General features: G+C 33.9%; 1 pseudogene; it reads left to right on the forward strand.

The window, feature by feature from the left end:
• Window positions 1–14,002: 14,002 nt before the first annotated feature.
• Window positions 14,003–15,014, forward strand: LOC143655020 (olfactory receptor 4K15-like; annotated as a pseudogene).
• Window positions 15,015–17,994: the final 2,980 nt, after the last annotated feature.

Here is a 17,994-nt window from a genome sequence, read left to right on the forward strand (position 1 = left end):
ATTTAAAAGACTGTTACTTGATTCTTGAACTCTAGTCTGTTAAATATCGATCCCTATGATGTTGCTTAAATTAAATGGCAAGGTTGATAATAAAACACACAACAAATTTTAGCAATTTTAACATTCTCTTCCATTTTGCTTTATTTCTTTTATAAAAACTAAACAGTTTTAAGATCAAGAGTTATTGGCTTTGAAGTATATGACATTTATTTGTAAAGTTTAAGTACATTGGGTTTTCTATGGGAGAAAATGTATTGTTCAGATCTCAATTAATAGAATATTTCTATCCTAATGTAAATAAGGAAATACTTATTTTTAAAAATAATTTTTTAATGTTAATAGCAATATGTGCATGCACTGCTTTGCCTCTTTCTATGTTAACTCTCCTGCTTTCATGATAAAGCACTCTGTACATACTCTTCTGACTCAGTTATTGGGTGACTCACAGTTTTGCCAATTTTCAGGGTGCCCCTATGTTCAGTCCAGTCTCCAGAAAAAGTGACACTTATGCTCAGGTCCTTCCACTTATGAACAAGATCACCCAATTAAATTGAGGTAATAAATTGATGAAGAAAGCATTGTTTTTATTCTCTAGCAAAGGCCAAATAGCTGAGTGATAGTGCTGACTCATATAATTCTGGAGAAAAGCCTGCATTCTGAAACAGAAAACTACCTGTTGATTTTAAAGCAGTTCTCAGAATGCTACTTGACTTTAATAGAGAATGAGTTCCTGACTGTGGGCTACTAAGTAATTTTGTGAGTAGGACTCCTCATCACTTGTCACAATTTCTAGCAATCAAAGTACCAAGCTATTATATGGTGCAAAGTGGTACATCTGGGATCAGGCTGAAGAAAGTCCAAAGGTACAAGAAATCCACATGGACAAGTAGGTAGACCGACAAATCTTAATTTTGTTGCATTATCACTTTTCCTTCAGATCAAATTTATCAGCTCATGGGAAACTTGCCATAACCAGCTGAAAGAGGAAGAAGAGTTCTGTCTTGATTTATGGATAGGTCTTTCTCTGTCTTGGTGCCTGCCAAAAAAATAGTCTCTTGTTGCATTGCAACCCCACTCTGGGTGACCTGAAATAAGCTTAGTGTGGGAAAATCCTTTTCACAGGCAAAGCCTTGAGCATTTTACTTGGTTATCAACTTTGGAAAGAGGACTGTTCTTAGGTACAAATAACTATGAATTCCTAAACGGGGGAGATGGCTTGGTCAGTTTATTAAGGACCACAGAGGAATAGCATTGGAAAATCAGAGAAAGGCAGTCTGGAGAATAAGAATCAGGGAAGGCTTAAATGATCGGGCACACAATTTATGGGTCTTAAAACAATGCCCGGTCTATACTGCTTCACAAAGAAAGCAATCAAGATGTGGAAAAGAGGGGAATTTTGTTCTCTCTTGCCTCAGTGCTTACACAGTGGGTCCATGAGTGAAATAACCATGGAGTTTACAAGTCCAATTACATTATATCTGATCATCAATGGAGAAGGGTGATTTATCATTGTTGGAATTGATGCCTACTCCAGATACAATTTTATCCCCTTCTCCCCAGCCTACATTACTATTATTCCATGAATTATTATTCTTAGGCTTACTGAGTATCTGATTTATGGGATATGGGATTCCACAAAAAGGGGTTCTAGCATGGAATGAGTATTTATTTTTATGGAAATATCAAAGAAAAATGAGTGGCTTGTTAAAGGTTCAGATAACAGGTGAGCATTGCAATTACACCCACCTGGTATGTGATGAACTCTAAGACCTTTGGCAGGTATTGAACTAGCAGTTATGTTTGATGTTGTGTTATCAACAGCTAAAATATACATATCCAGGAAAAAAGAATAGAATTAAAATCATCACCTGCCCCATGATTCAAGTGATCCATTTGTGCTTCCTCTGAATGCAATTCTAGGCTTTATTGGATCGAGAGTCTTCATGTCCAGAGGGACAACACTCCTGCACTATTGGTTTCCTCTGAACCAAAGCTTTGACCTGGAAGCATTGGATTCCTTATGCTGATGGACCAAAAGATGAAAACAACAACAACAACAGAAACCGGAATGGTTCTAGTGGGAAGAACAGTGGACATGGCTTATATAAGGAGCTAAAGTTCATAGTAAATAATGTGAGCAGAGAAGGATTTGGCTGGATTTTAGGGGATTCACTAGGCTGCTTCTTATTCATTTCATGCCTAAAGAAATAAAAAAGCATCAGTTGCAACAATCTGACCTGACCATACCTCAGGGACAAAGGTTTAAGTTACCCAAACAGCCATTCAACCAGGACCAGCTGAAGTACTGGCCGGTGCTGAGGATTATGTGACATGGATGGTGAAAGACAGAGCCTGTGAATATAAATTTGTCCTGAAGATCAGCTGCAATATTGTACTATAGTTTATTCCAAAACTCTTTTAAAAATAGTTTCATCAGTCACTTGGAGAGTCAGTGACGGAGTGGGCTTATTGTGAGGCACAGACAGATATTAGGAATACAAGGGGTATCAAATATTTGTTATGCATTGTACTTCAACCTCTTGACCCACCTAATCTTAGCACTGTGTCATATAGCCAGTGCCCTACATCAAGTATATGCCCTCAAACACCCCTGCTTTGTTGAGTCAGGAATAATTCTAACGCTTCCCAAATCACACAGACACAACCAGAATTGAAAAGGAGTTCATACTCTTGAAAGCAACCCTAAACAAGGGGGAGGTGTTGGAAATCAAAAGGTAGATACCCCAGGTTTTCCCAAGATACATTGTGCATGGTTAATCAGGGAGATGTTCAGAAACATTGAGCTTATTAATGGACTAGTGCTAACCAGTCCATCTATAAACTTCATCGAATTTCTTCTTCCATGTTTTACTTTTCCAATGCCCTTACTTCTCGCCACTGGAATCACAACTCGAATATATTGCCTTCAAATATTTCTTGTTTTTAACTACTTCTGATAACTGGATAGGTAATATTTTCATTATTATTTACATTAAAATGTTTTATAATTTCCATTTACAGTGTTTTTCTTTGGCTTATTTATTATTATTTTATTATATGTTGGGATTTTCAAGTCATTTCTAAGTTACTATATAAATGATCTCAGAACATACTTTGTGTCATTTCAATATTTTACATTGAAGATTTGCTTCTAATATAGTCAGTTTTTATAATGATCTATGTTTACTTGGAAACAATATGTTTTTGTCCAGAGTTCTTAGGTCTAGTTTTTAAATATGTTATTCAAATCTTTCATATTACTTTTTTCATTTTCATATTCATTACTAAAGATGTGTTAATTGGCACCTATGCTTGTGGATTACATATTTCCTTTTTAACTCCTTCTTGCTGTATATATTTTTGAGGCAGTGGATGGAAGGATACAACAGAATTACTGTGTTCAAATAAATTAGGTCTTTTATTGATGTCCCTTTTTATCTCTAATAATATTTTCCCCACAAAGTTTAATTTCCCTGATATTAATACGGTTATACTAACTTTTTGGCTTCTCTTTTTAGTCATTGTGGTGATGGTTTAGCATTTTTCTATCATACATCTGCAACATTTCCGTATCCTTAAATTTAAATATGTCTCTTGAAATCAGTGTATTGTTGACTTTCTTAAAAATCCATCTTAACACTATATCTTTTAATGGCAGTTTGTATTCTTTTTTTGTTTTTGCATATTTGGTTGCTATCTATTTCTTTCCATCTGATTTCTATTTTCACTGACTGCTATGTCTTTTCAGTCTTCTCTTTTTTCTTATGATTGAGTCTTTTTAGTTTCACTATTACCCTCTGATATCTGGGTAATTATGAATTGTTTTTCTATTCTTCATGTTGCTTGCTGGAAATTAAAATACCATTCCTTGACTCTGCAAATTCTAAATTTAGAAGTACCTAAATTTGTACTTTTATGTATTTTCAGAAAACGCAGTGGCTTTAAAACATTTGAATTTCAATTATTCCTTCCTAAATTATGTGCTATTTTTGTTGTTAACTACAATATTGGCATAACCAGCACATCAGAATATACTGTTTTCATTTTATATAATCAATATTCATTTACATTTATTTACATATTTACCTGTTCTGTTGCTTTTCACCTTTTTCTTCTTTCCGGTAACTCTACTTGGGTTATTTTAACTCCTTCCTGAAAAACAATCTTTAAGTTTTCCTTTAATATGGGTCTCCTGTTGACAAAATTTCCTCATTTTTAATTTTTCTGTTTTTGTCTTTATTTCATTTTCAGATTAAAATAAATATTCATTGGGAATCAAATTCTGGTTTAGTATTAATTTACTTTAGCTTTTTGAAGTTCTGCCACTGTCATCTATCTTCTAGTCCTGTCAATGACAGCTGACAGTTTTATTCTGTTGCTTTGAAGAGAATGCATCTTTTTACCCTTAGAGCGCATTCTAGAGTTTTCTTTCTGTTTGTTTTCAAAAGTTTTTACTATAATTTTATGCTTATTTTGCTAATGGCTTATAGGGAAATTGTTAAAACTGTTTCTTGATTATACCACAGTTTTTTAAAACTCTCAGCCAGAATCTCTTCAACAAATGCTACTTTTTCTGTTTCCTTCTTCTCAGACTTCAAGTACATATTAGCTAGTTTTTTCACAGTGTCACAAATGTCTTTGATGCCCATTTTCATTAAGACATATATAATGGTTCATCAATTACCATTAACGGTGTGCAACAACCATGCTAATCTCTGTGCCTTTCCATTTTTATCAAATGTCTTACCAAGGCAAATTCTGGGCAGCTTACCTTTTGTTTGGTCATTTTGTCAACTTCTTAATTGGCAAAAAAGAAAGTCATTTTTCTTCATTTTTTTCATTTATTTGAATATGAAGGAGGTTTTTAATTGGGTATTTTTATTTTTTGAAATAAGAATATTTCATGAATATTCATGAATACTGTAAAGATATTAATCAACACATGAAATTTGCCCTTTGGTAATGGTGCTTCTAGTTAGACTTTCAGTAACAGTGAATCAAAGTATATGTTCCCCAAATCCTACCTAATTATTTTGAAGTTTTGTCAATCTATAACGTAAAGAGTTATCATTATTTTTAAACTTAGCACGTTTGTATTTATGACTGAGTTGGAAATAATTTTCTTATGTTACTGATCGTTTGGAAGGTATGTCTGCTTCTGTGTAGTGTTTATATATATGATTTGCTTATTTTATAAAATGGTTATTAATGGTTATTCATTCTCATTTGTAATAGAATTTTCAATTATAAGGAATTAGAACTATTTGTCAGTCATAAGGTGTAAATATTTTCAGTTTGCTATATTTATTCCATATTGACTATTTTTTTAAAACATATACAGAATGTAAAAAAGTATATGCAGTTAAATAGATCAATGTTACCATTATGGTCTTTATTATTTTGCTTAATAAGAGTGGCCAGCAACAAGATTTTAATCATATAGTTCATGAAGTTTTTTGTAGCTTTCTTTTTTGCTTTGTAGGCTTTCTAAAAAATATTTTATCCATATGTCTTTCACTTTGGTTTTAAGACTGTTGTACAAATACAAATTCATCTCTTCTCATCAAATCCACTTATTGAATAGCCTATACTTCCTTAAGTTATCAATAATGTCTCCATTATTGCAAACTATCTTCATAGTATTTGGTTCTGTTTCTGAGTGCTGTTCTCTTCTACTTATTGGACTGATTAATATTTGTCTTAGTGTCAAAATATTTCAGTTAGGCACTTTTCTTATATATTTCAGTATCCTTAGTACTACTTACTGATCATACTTTGCTTTAAGATTTTTCTACCTATCCTCATACATTCATTTTCTAATAAACTTCTTAAAAATAATTCTTATTTTAGAATTGTTTTAGATTGACTTAAAAGTTACAAAGAATTACAGGGAGTTAATTTATTCTCCAGCATCTCTTAGTGTTAACGTCTTACATTTCTATGCTATATTTGTCAGAGTAAGAATTCAATATTGGTAACATAAACCAGATTCTAGACCTTATTTGTATTTTACAGGTTTTCTGTAAGTATTTATGAGGCCCTTTCTTGCTCAAGTATTCCATCTAGGATTCTGCATTACAATTAAGTGTCATGTTTCCTTAGCCGTCTTTGGTCAGTAATAAATTTTCAGTCTTTCATGGTTTTCTATAATCTTGAAAGTTTTGGAGAGTATTGGTTATATATCCTACAAAATACCTCTAAATGTGAATTTTACAGATTTTTTTTTCTGATGGTTACACCGAGGTTGAGGCTTTTGGATAAAATATAATAAATGTGAAGGGCCTTCTCATGACATCATATCAAATGTACAATCTGTCATCATAAATTATCACAGATAATTCTAACACAATTACCTAACCAAAGTTATGTTTTTGGTTTTTCATCTGTGAAGTTACTGTTTCTCTTGTCCTATAAGCTATATTCTACTTTTGGAAATAAGTCATTAAGTGCAGTCCACATTCAAGGGAATTTGGAATTAAGTTCCACCTCTTTGAATGGGAAGTAACTACATAAATTATCTGAATTTTCTCTAAAGAAGGTACATCCCTTACCTCCCATTTATTTCATCATCCAATTATTTATGTATGCAGCATGGAATTGTGGATTTTTACTTATTCCTTGTAATTAATCCAATGTTGCATTGTTTACTTTAGTCCAAGTTTTCCAGTTTTGGTTATTGGGTGCTTTCTCACATTGGCTTCTTTGTCCCTTTGACATTTCTCCATATTTTATTTTTTTGCATATTATATTTCAGTTTTCTGCACTATAAAAAGTTCCAGGGTAATCTTGTGTTCTCTGGTCGAGTCCCAAAACTGGCCATTCCTCCAGGGATCTCCTTCATTAGGACTGCTGTTTAGAAACCAATATCTGGGCACTGTGTGTGCTCCTTGCTACTTGGGTCTCATTGTTCCTAGGACCTAGCTTGATACATACAGCATTTCCTACCTGACTGAGGTTTGATGCCACACCTGTCCTCCTACTTTGACATCCCCTCCCAAATCATCCTGGGAACATGTGAGCTTTGGTTGTAATAACCTTGAGCACAGCCTACTCTGAATCCATCTTCTTTTGTAAAAAGTATACATACTAGGATGTTTTCCCAAGTCTTGCAGGTTAGCTCCTGGCACTTAGCTACCATCATTTTTCAACCAGATACAGCCTATCAAGAAGTCAAGGATATGGACATACTTGAGTGAATTTTTTGCAATCTTGCTGTCCATTGCAAGGTAGTTACAGCTCTCTACATTCATTACCATAATAAATGGTATTGGACTGACCACCCTCATGTTTAATTCCCCTTTCCTTAGAATTTCAATTAGTCCCATTTATAGGGTTGTTGAGGGGCAATCAATACTGGGTTTTTCCCTATATGTTCTTTCAGGTTGATCCCCGCTGCTAAATCAACAGAAAACAACAGCCCTCTCAGCAGACAGAGCAAGGCAATATATGTATGGATACTAACACAAGTATACACACATCTATAATTGATTCTATATCTATATTAAGCTAAACATGAGTTTATATTGATGTCTGCAACTCTAATCCAGCATTAAAGGAATCATCCTAGCTTTCCTTTCTCACTTATCTGTAACTGCCATCACCATCACTCCATCCCGGGATATATCAATAACTAGTTGATGTTTTTCTTGTCTGCTTGTTCATTGTTTGTTACATTTGCAAATATTAAAGTTAAATCTCATGAGTTAAATTTTTTATGAGTTTAAAAAAAACAGCCTCTATGAGTTTTAGCAAATGCATACAGATAGGTGTCTATAAGCCATACACCATACAGAATAGTATGAAGTTCTATTTTAGGGCAAAATGTTTAGGACATAAAGAAAAGCATAAGTGAAAATTTTTAAAATAATTTCCTGCATTTACCCCCACATATAGGAAATGTTGTCATTTTTACCATAGTTGCTTCAAACCTTTACAAATATTACAAATTTGTAATACTACAAATACTGATGCAAGTGAAGTCTGTTTCATTTATTTCTTGATCTATTCCCTTGTCTGCCTTTCAATACTGTTTAAATTTGGTATGTATTCTACCCCTGGGTGTTTTTAAACTTTAATTTCATAAAGATATATACATATTTTTATTTGGTTTGTGAAAATGTGATTGCAATAATTCTTTTTTTAAACTTTTTTATTGTATAGTGTAACATATATAGAAAGCAAAGAAATAAAAAAGCAAGAGTTTTCAAAGCACTCTTCAACATGTAGTTACAGAACAGATTCCAGAGTATGTCGTGGGCTACTATACAATCCTCTCAAGTTTTTCCTTCTAGCTGCTCCAGAATATAAGAGACTAGAGGGCTTAAATATTTTTTAAAATTCTTTTATTTAAATATTATTTTAAATATTTAGAAAATATTTTTTAAAATGTCACCACAATTGATTTTTTCTTTCTTATTTTTTGTGAAAAATAGCGTACATACAAAAAGCAGTAAATTTCAAAGCACAGAGCCACAATTAGTTGTAGAACATATTTCAAAGTTTGACATGGGTTATAATTCCACAATTTTAGGTTTTTACTTCTAGCTGCTCCAAGATACTGGAGACCAAAAGAAGTATTAATTTAATTATTCAGCATTCATATTCATTTGTTAACCTTCTCTGTATTCTGTGATTTGTTATCTTCTCTGTATAACTCCACCATTACCTTTGGTCTTTCTATCCCTATCTTTAGGAGTATTTGGGCTATGGCCATTCTAATGTTTTCATGATGAAGGGTCCATCAATAATATGAGGTAGAGAGAGATGGAATTATCTGATGTTCTGGAGAGGCTTGACCCTCTAAGTTTCAGGACTTATCTGGTCCAAGGACCCTTCTAGAGGCTGTAGGTTTCTGGAAAGTTGCTCTAGTATATGGAACCCTTGTGGAATCTCATATATTGCTCTAGATGCTCTTTAGGGCTGGCTGTAATGATTCTGGTTGCGGATCCTGGTTGGTCCATGAGAGGTAACCATGTCTGACTGAAGCTTGCATAAGCACAACCTCTATGGTAACCTCTCAACTTTATTTGAGCTCTCTCTGCCACTGATAATTTATTAGTTACACTTCCTTCCGCCCTTTTGGTCAGGATGGAATTGTTGATCCCATGGTGCCAGGGCCAAACTCATCCGTGGGAGTCATCCTGCCAGGGAGACTTTTACCCCTGGCTGTCATGTCCCATGTAGTGGGGAGGGCAATGATTTCACTTGCAGAGCTGGGCTTAGAGAGAGTGAGACCACATATGGGCAACAAAGAGGTCCTCCAGAAGTAACTCTTAGTCATTCCTATAGGTAGTCTAAACTTCTCTGCTACATACGTAAGCTTCACAAAAGTAAGCCTCAAGATCATGGGCATAGCCTATTGATTTGGATGTTTCTAAAATTTGACACAGTATCAGGGGTTTTCCTGACAGTGAAGTTTAATACTTCAATATTTTTTCTCCCATTCCTTAAGGGACTTTACCAATACTTTTTGATTATCTGCTTAATATACTTTAGGATGTATCCCGGCATTACATTAAACTGTACAGGATTAAAGGACCTTTTTCTTATTCTGGACTCCCTGTATTTATAGGTTGTTAGATTATGTGATCACAATAATTCTGCCATTTTAAAAATTTATTATTCATCTTGTCATGTTCTCACACAAAATACCATTTATTAATTTTAATCACTGTGTAGTCTTATGTTGCAATAGAATATTATAATTCATTTCTCCTTTTTCTAATTAAAAGACACTTAGGTTGTTTCCACTATCCTTTCTCTCTCTAACAGTGCTGCAGAGAACACCATTGTGCATGTATCCTGTGTTTATAAATATATAGAGAGAGCTGAGTTTGCTGGGTGTTACAGAATCTCATCCTCAATTCCTTTAAAGATGATCCATAAAACATATATCAGAACCTCTGGAGATAGTCTATCCTTTGGCACCTAGAAAACATATTTTATAAATCTAGTTGAACAAATAACTGACTATTTTCCCCCTTAGAAATAGAAGGCTTTACAGGGAGAAAAAAATGAGAGTACCTTCAAATATTTGAATAACTATCATATTTAACAGTGTTTAAATTTTCTTTGAGCAGGAGATTATAAAAACATTTGAGCACACTAAAAATAGATCAAATTGTCTTGGGAAGTAGTGGGCTCTTTCTGATTGGAAGAAACCACCTGAAACGAGGTGATCATTTGTAAGATTGTGTAATTGTTTTTTTGCCAGAAATTTGGGAACTCAAAAAATTATTAGCTGACTGGAAGTTCAAATGAAATCAAGTAACTTTTTATATTCAGCCATACTGACTATTTGGTAAAAAGTCATTTTTATTAATCTGTCCCTAGGAAAAAATATGTGTAAAACATAATTACTCCCACAGCAGATGACTTCATGCTCCCATAATGAGGCCCGTGCCCTGGCATTAGGATAAAAAAACTTTGGCTTTATATTGTCTTAACTTGAGATATTGCAATTGGTGGTCAAGAGCAAGAGGAACAGAGTCCACACTACCCCAGGACAGAACGTGAGGGGATTACATTAACTGAGTTTAGTACAGGGGACTAGATTAATATGCATTAAATGCATCAAGAGTAAATTACAAACATTTTCAGTATGAAAACTCACAGGTGAAAAGGGGAAGTTTAGAAATGTTAGAGAAAATGAGGTCTGAGGGAAATTACTACAATGTGTAAGTATTGCAAATGAATTTTGAACACATTTGATTGGAATAGAGAACTAGTGATTGAACTGTCTTCTGGTTGTAAATGTGATAACTAGAAGGAAGCGAGGGGGGTCAGTTTTTGTTTTACTTAAATTAGACACTCCGTCTGGAAGAGGTAACTACCTTTTCTGCTCTCCACTTTTCCTTGGATTCCCGTGCTTCCCTGGTTTAGGGGCATGCCGGATTGCTATACGATAAGAACATGATAAGACAAAGGAAGTATGTTATAATCATTGCACGTGCCTTACATGTTCATTCAGAGATTTTGGCCATTTGCTAAACAAATATTTCTACTCTGGAAATTTGACTGGAATGAAGAGAGGATTAGCTACATGAAGTAGATTAATGGTCAACATGTTGTCCTTTAATTCTTTTTGCTTCTAGGACTATAGCAAGTTGAGCATTAAAATGATAAAAAGCACAATAAAATTATCTATGCTTAGAGTTTCAGAGTTCTATTGACACATTTTAGAAGTGGGCATTAGTAAGATTTAATTTTAAAAAAGTAAATTTTATTTTAAATCAGGGGAAGACATTCTCTTTGGATGCATTTTGTGATTTGAAAGCATTTTTTTGTCATAAGTTCAGTAGCAATGAAAGAATAAATGATTCATTAATACAAAGAACTGCTCAATGTTCTGAGCACATACATCCAAGGAACTGAGTGTAAATATTTAAAGTCTACATGCTCCCATTACACAGATGCTACTGAATTTAGGATTTTAACCATGAAAATAGTGTTGGGGATAGTCTAGCTCTATTTTCAAAGCTGGTAAGTAGAAGAATATTATTCCTTTTTACTAGAGTGTGCCTACCTTAATTATTAAAAAGAAAAAATACAACAATCTGGTCCATAACACTTTTTAATTGATTGTTGGAAAGTTAGTGTGAAGATGACTTTGTAGCTGTTTTCTTTATTTTGAAAGATGAAAATTATCAACTTTATTATACATTAGATTTTGGAAATACAGAAGTTGTATTAAGAAATTAAGAAATTAATTACAACATTTTCAGAAATCTCACAGTTTTTTCCTGAGATAAGACAATGTACACAATATGTAACATGATATAAAATCTCAAGATTTCTTCTCTCTCTCTCTCTCTCCTTTCTCTCTTTCTCTCCAGTGAGCATAACCAGCTACAGTGAAGTCTGAAAAGTCTTTGGTTTTCTAACTTTGGCCCTTATTGAATGGATTTGGAAAAATTGTTTTTTTTATAGATGGAGATAGCATAAGGCATGGGAGAGAAGGATCAGAGATGGGCTATCATCCTCCAATATTGCCTTTAATCTGCTCAGGTTCTGAGCCCATCTTGTCTGTTAACTGTTGTATGGCTGCTTGACACTGAAGAATGAATGACACCTCAATTTCTTTACTAAAATCAGACTTATTTTATTCACTTAATTGCTTATACTCTTTTCATCAATGCAACCAATTTCACGGTTCTTAACATTTAATTGACTTGCTCCTTTTGGAGCATGTTTTCAAAAGTAAAAGGGACATAGAATATTAGTATTTAGAAGAGACAATTCTTTTTTTTTTTTTAACAAAAACTGACTGCTTCGGTGTTTATGTGATTTGCCTAAATTTTATAAAGCTATTTAGTGATATGGAGAAGTAGAGCCAAAGTTTCCTAAATCCCAGTCTAACATTCTCTCTATGGGCCATGATGTATTTGAACCTTATTCTTAAATACAGACTTCAGCCTATTTTAAAGTCTGTAATTTAGAATAATGGAAAATAAACATTGCTGTGCTTGTAATTATGGAAAAAAATGCTCTCCATATAAAATTCCTACCTTGGGAATCTTGTCACTTTTTTGGCAAAATCCCTTATGTTAACACATTGCAAAATGTTTGATGCAACTAAAATGATATTGCATATCACATCCTAGAGAAGGAGGGAAACACTTATTGGCATAGAAAGACAATTCTTCTATTACATGGTAAAGCTACTCTTACTTGGCCTAGATCGATTTGTGCATGGGTTGAAGGGAAATAAGAATGCATCATCTATCTAATTGAGCAAAAGGTTAAGATATTATTAAACGATCTTCAGTTTGCAAGTTAGAACACTAATTTCTTTATCAAGGGTACCTAGCTGGTTACTCAGGGTAAAGTAGACATTGAAAACCTGTATAAGGAATAAGCAAAAAATAAGTGGCTTATATTGGGAAGAAACTTAGAATTTCTATTGCTCGACACTTTCATCTTACATTCTACAAAATAGAGGTCTTGATTTGAGAGCATTGTCCAAGCTCCCCAAGCTAGTCTGTGACAAAAGGGCGAAAGATCATACCTATTATTTTATTCCTCAGACAAGATTTTACTTCGGAGCTAAGAAGTGGGCAAAAGTACTTCCTGTTATACCCATAAACCCTTTTGTGTAAGAAAGAAAACCCTCAAAGATGCAATTAAATGCTCATCTATGAAGAAAAATCTCAATTCTTTGGAAAATAAAATATGAAATTATCTGTTAATACTGAGTTCTGGAGGAGATAATTTTTGAAGAAACCAGTTGTCCCACTGTCTTATGAGCAATAAGAAAATAACTTCAAATTTATCATAAGAGGAGACCTTAAGAACAGGAGGGAAAAGAAAAGAAGGTTCCATTTTTTCTGGATCTCCTATGAAGCCAATTAAAGCCATCAACTGCCTCTAGCCCCAGGACATGTCTATCACTCCAGAAGATCCCTTCCATGACTCCCTCCTGTTCCTTTCCTTCCTACAAAGATAACAAACTCTTTTCTTATAACAAAGATTAATTTTACTTGACTTGGAATTTTTATTGAAAGAGAATCACACTGCATGTACTTTTTTGTGTCTAAAATCTTTTACTCAACATTAATTTTGTGAAATTTTGTTCCTCTCTGGTAGCATGCACAATTTTTCTTTGATTACGAATTCTTTTTTGACTTAGTGAACAACAACAACAAAAAATGACAGGTTGTGTGTCTATAGATTGTGAGAATAGATTTCAATACACTTTCAATATGAATTTTCATTTGTAAGTAGTTGATTTAATTTTTTAGCTTCAGGTAACTGAATGACCAGTTGGTTGAAATCCTCCCCACTAATACATGACCAAATCCCTGCTTTTCTTGAAGTGTTTTGGATCAGTGTTTGCTTCTGGCTCTATTTGCTTCATTGTGAATGACTAGGTGTTACCTTTAAAATCTTAGGAATGCCTGAAAATACAGTTATAGATACGAGCAGAAACTAGAATTCTAAGGATTGCAGTGGAATTGGGAAATCAAACAAGTTCAGAAAATTGATGTATCTCTGTTGGTGTTTTATGCAGGTAGCTGAAAATAAATCCCTTTTAATGATGATGATTGAGTCACATCTTTCTCGGGTGACCGAATTTGTGTTGCTGGGACTCTCTAGCTCTAAGGAGCTCCAACCTTTCCTGTTCATCATATTTTTACTCCTTTATATGGGAATCCTGCTGGGCAACTTTCTCATCATCCTCACTGTGACCTCAGATGCTTGCCTTCATACACCAATGTACTTTCTGCTTACAAACCTCTCTTTTATAGACATATGTGTTGCCTCCTTTGCTACCCCAAAAATGATTTCAGATTTTCTGGTAGAGCACAAGACTATTTCTTTTGAAGCCTGCATAGCCCAGATTTTTTTTTGTCCACCTCTTTGCTGGTGGTGAAATGGTGTTCCTTGTATCCATGGCCTTTGACCGCTATGTTGCTATTTGCAAACCTCTCCACTACATGACGATCATGAGCCGTCATGTGTGTATTACATTGGTCCTCATCCCATGGGGTGTTGGCCTCATCCATACTCTTAGCCAGTTGGCCTTTACTGTGAACCTGCCTTTCTGTGGTCCCAATCAGGTGGATAGTTTTTTCTGTGACCTCCCTCTAGTGACCAAGCTGGCCTGCAGAGACACGTATGTCATCAGCCTACTAATAGTTGCAGACAGTGGCTTTCTTTCCATGAGTTCTTTTGTCCTCCTGGTCATGCCCTACACTGTGATTCTTACCACAGTCAGGAAACGCTCCTCTGCCAGCATGGCAAAGGCTTGCTCCACACTGACTGCCCACATCACAGTTGTCATATTTTTCTTTGGTCCATGCATCTGCATCTACATGTGGCCCTTCAGTGGTTATTCAGTTGACAAGGTCCTTGCAGTGTTCTACACTATTTTTATTCCCATTTTAAACCCAGCCATCTATACTCTAAGGAACAAAGAGATGAAGGCAGCTATGTCAAAACTGAAGAGCAGGTATTTGAAGCCTGGCCAGGTATCTGCAGCCATAAGAATTGCTCTTTTCCTGGAAGCAAAGTGAACTTATAGGACCCTAACTACTTTAGTTCTGTCTTTTTACACAGTCACAAATGGAACCACTGTCATGTGGGAAGGGTTGACTGAATAACTTGAACAAAGGGTCATGATAACAATAAAATGCCACAGAATAAACGTTAGCAATTTTAATATTCTCCTGACCCATTGAGTGTTTTCTCCCTTTTATGGTTCTGTTCCTTCTAGTTGTTCTTCACATGGAAACTTTTTAAGAGGTAAGATTTCTATTGTCTTTGAAGACAATAGGAAAATTCTTTTATTCATAAGCAGTAAAGAAATTGAATGTTTGCATCACAATAAAAAAACAACTATTGAGATTCGCACTTTTGAATGAAAATATTTATCACTATACTGCATTGATTTTGTATATATATATATAAAACATACATGATATGTATCATAGGTGATGTGTGATCTATGATGGACATATATAAGTACCCATGAGCATTGTGTTTGTAACTGAAGGCACTTGAAAATAATTCTGGTTTTAATGGTGTCAGTAATAGAGGAAAAGATGTTTACATTCATCATATTCTTTTCACATATTCTTCAGCAAAAGTAATTTGCATTCATCCTATACTTTTCACATATTCTTGTTCAAAGGGCCTACTTAATAAATACTGTGTATGGATAGCAACTTATTACAGAATCCACTTTACAAAGATGTTTCAAATTTATGTATATTTTTGTTTGAACATAATAAAATAAATGGGTTTTCATAATTGAGATTTTCATGTTTGTTGCCTGAACCCTAGAATAAAATGTTCTCTCTCTTCTTACATCTTCATGATCCCTATACTCTCGGAGATTTTAGGGTTTCAGATTGATACCTGGCAGAATGCTCATTTTTCTATATGAGCTTTTATTCAGTTAGAAATCTATTATTTTTTTAAATGCTATTATTAAAATGTTTAATTCAGGCCCAGGTGATGACAGAGCCTTCTTGCAAGAGCTTTTGGAATATGCGTGAAATTACTCTTCCATATCAGCTCCTGTTTTCTTAAGACTACCTATGACAGGTTATTTTAGACTTTCACTTCTTTATTGAATTCATGCCTTTTCCCATATTTTTCTTTTGTTTTGTTTGATAACGTGGAATAATCTAATGTTTCACTTTTAGACTCCACACTTTTTTTTTAACTTCAGGCTTTTGAGTCTCCAAATGGGTTTCTATAACTCCTATGATTAAAAAGAAATATTCTGAGTTAAAAGATATAGAATTGATCATCACAATGTATAAAGTAAAAATAATGTGTAATCATCTAAGTATATTTATGTACTCAAACTTTATAAAATAATGCAAATCTCCCCAAATTTGGTATTTGTGAACACTTTTACCATGTGATATATTAATTAAATGATATAATATTATGGCTGAAGCATTAATTACAAGTAAATTAATAATAATATGCAAGAAGTAATAATTCAAGAATTTTACAAGCATGATTGCTTTCAAGTTTTAGAACATTTCCATGACATTTATTCTACTCATTTTACACATGATATAAATCATTTTAAGAAATTTTAAAGAATTGAGGAATTTGATATTACAAAATGACAGAGTATTTCATATGCAGGTTTTGGCGCATTGGATTTTTCGTGTCTTTTTAGGCCCAGAGAGACCCACTTTTAGAATGCTCTACTGCCCAGTGTGGAGTAGGTTGACACCCTTGCAGAAAACTTGATTCCCTGCTAACCTTCTCCCACACTCTCTCTTATTAATAATATGAAAAAAGGCTTAGATCCATCAGCAGCAAGTTTAGGATTTGGACCCCAGAGTGTCTTTAAAATCCTTGGAAATGTTTTGAAGAGCAGGAGCACAGGTCACAGCTAGAAAGCATATTCAAATGTCAAGGAAAGAAAGAAAAACTGATATAAAGCTAAGTAATATGAGTTGCTAAGAACACAAACACAAAATGGACGAAGAATTTTAAGACTTGTGTTAGCCTTGGAGCTCTTTACTTTTCTGTGTTCCTGTTTTCTTTGATGACAGTATTAATTATAAGCATGCTTAAAAATACAAAATATGTGCCAGGTACTTTTCAATATGCATTATATAGTCCTCATGTATAATAATTCATTTAATTATCTGAACAATCCTAGTTGTTGGAGCACAGAAAGATGAAGTAACTTTACAAAGATCACACAGCAAGTGGCAACAGATCAAGAATGTGACCACAGGCAATCTGGTGGCCAAGGGTATTACCAACCAATATTCTTTTCTGCCTCTACTTTTTTGTAGTGTGAGTCTTAGGAAACATGTAACTACTGAAGTATAGCCTAACATGTATTTTTGTGGATAGAAGTAGCAGGAGTGGAACCATTTTAGATGTGCCAACAAATTTTATTTTACTTACTCCACTGTGAGATTTTTCATGGAAACAGGCAATGGATATCCATAAGATGTGTTCACAATCATGTTTACACCATCTGTGTTTAATCTACATGACTTCTGAATGAAGTTGATTTTGTTCTGATTCTCATCCAGTGCACAAAACACATGCTCAAGCATCTTGAAATTTTATCGAGTACATATTATATGTCAAGCATTATACTTAAGGCTATCTATGCATCTGTGAAATTAGCAAACAAAATTTGTTCACAGAGAGCAGTGAGTGGGAAACATTTTTCTGGAATTGCCAGATAGTTAATCTTTACACTCTGTGATCCACATATGGTTTTGATGCAAATTCTTCTTACTGTATTTTAATGACCATCAAGTAGTGTAAAAAAATATTTTATTCTGTGTGCCATATGAAAATAGAGTATGTGCAGGATTTGGCCTATGGAATCACAGTATGCCAGTTCTTGCTGTAGCCAATAATTTTGTTTGGGAATGCAAAAGAAAACAAGCCAGCAAAGGAACAAATAATTAAACATTACACAATTATGTCAATTATACATAGTTGAATAATTGAAAGACTTTTGAGATTTGCATAAGGGTTTAACTAAAATAAATAAAATAT

This window comes from Tamandua tetradactyla, chromosome 14 (assembly GCF_023851605.1).
Source record: "Tamandua tetradactyla isolate mTamTet1 chromosome 14, mTamTet1.pri, whole genome shotgun sequence".
In the NCBI taxonomy this organism is placed as follows: Eukaryota; Metazoa; Chordata; class Mammalia; order Pilosa; family Myrmecophagidae; genus Tamandua; species Tamandua tetradactyla.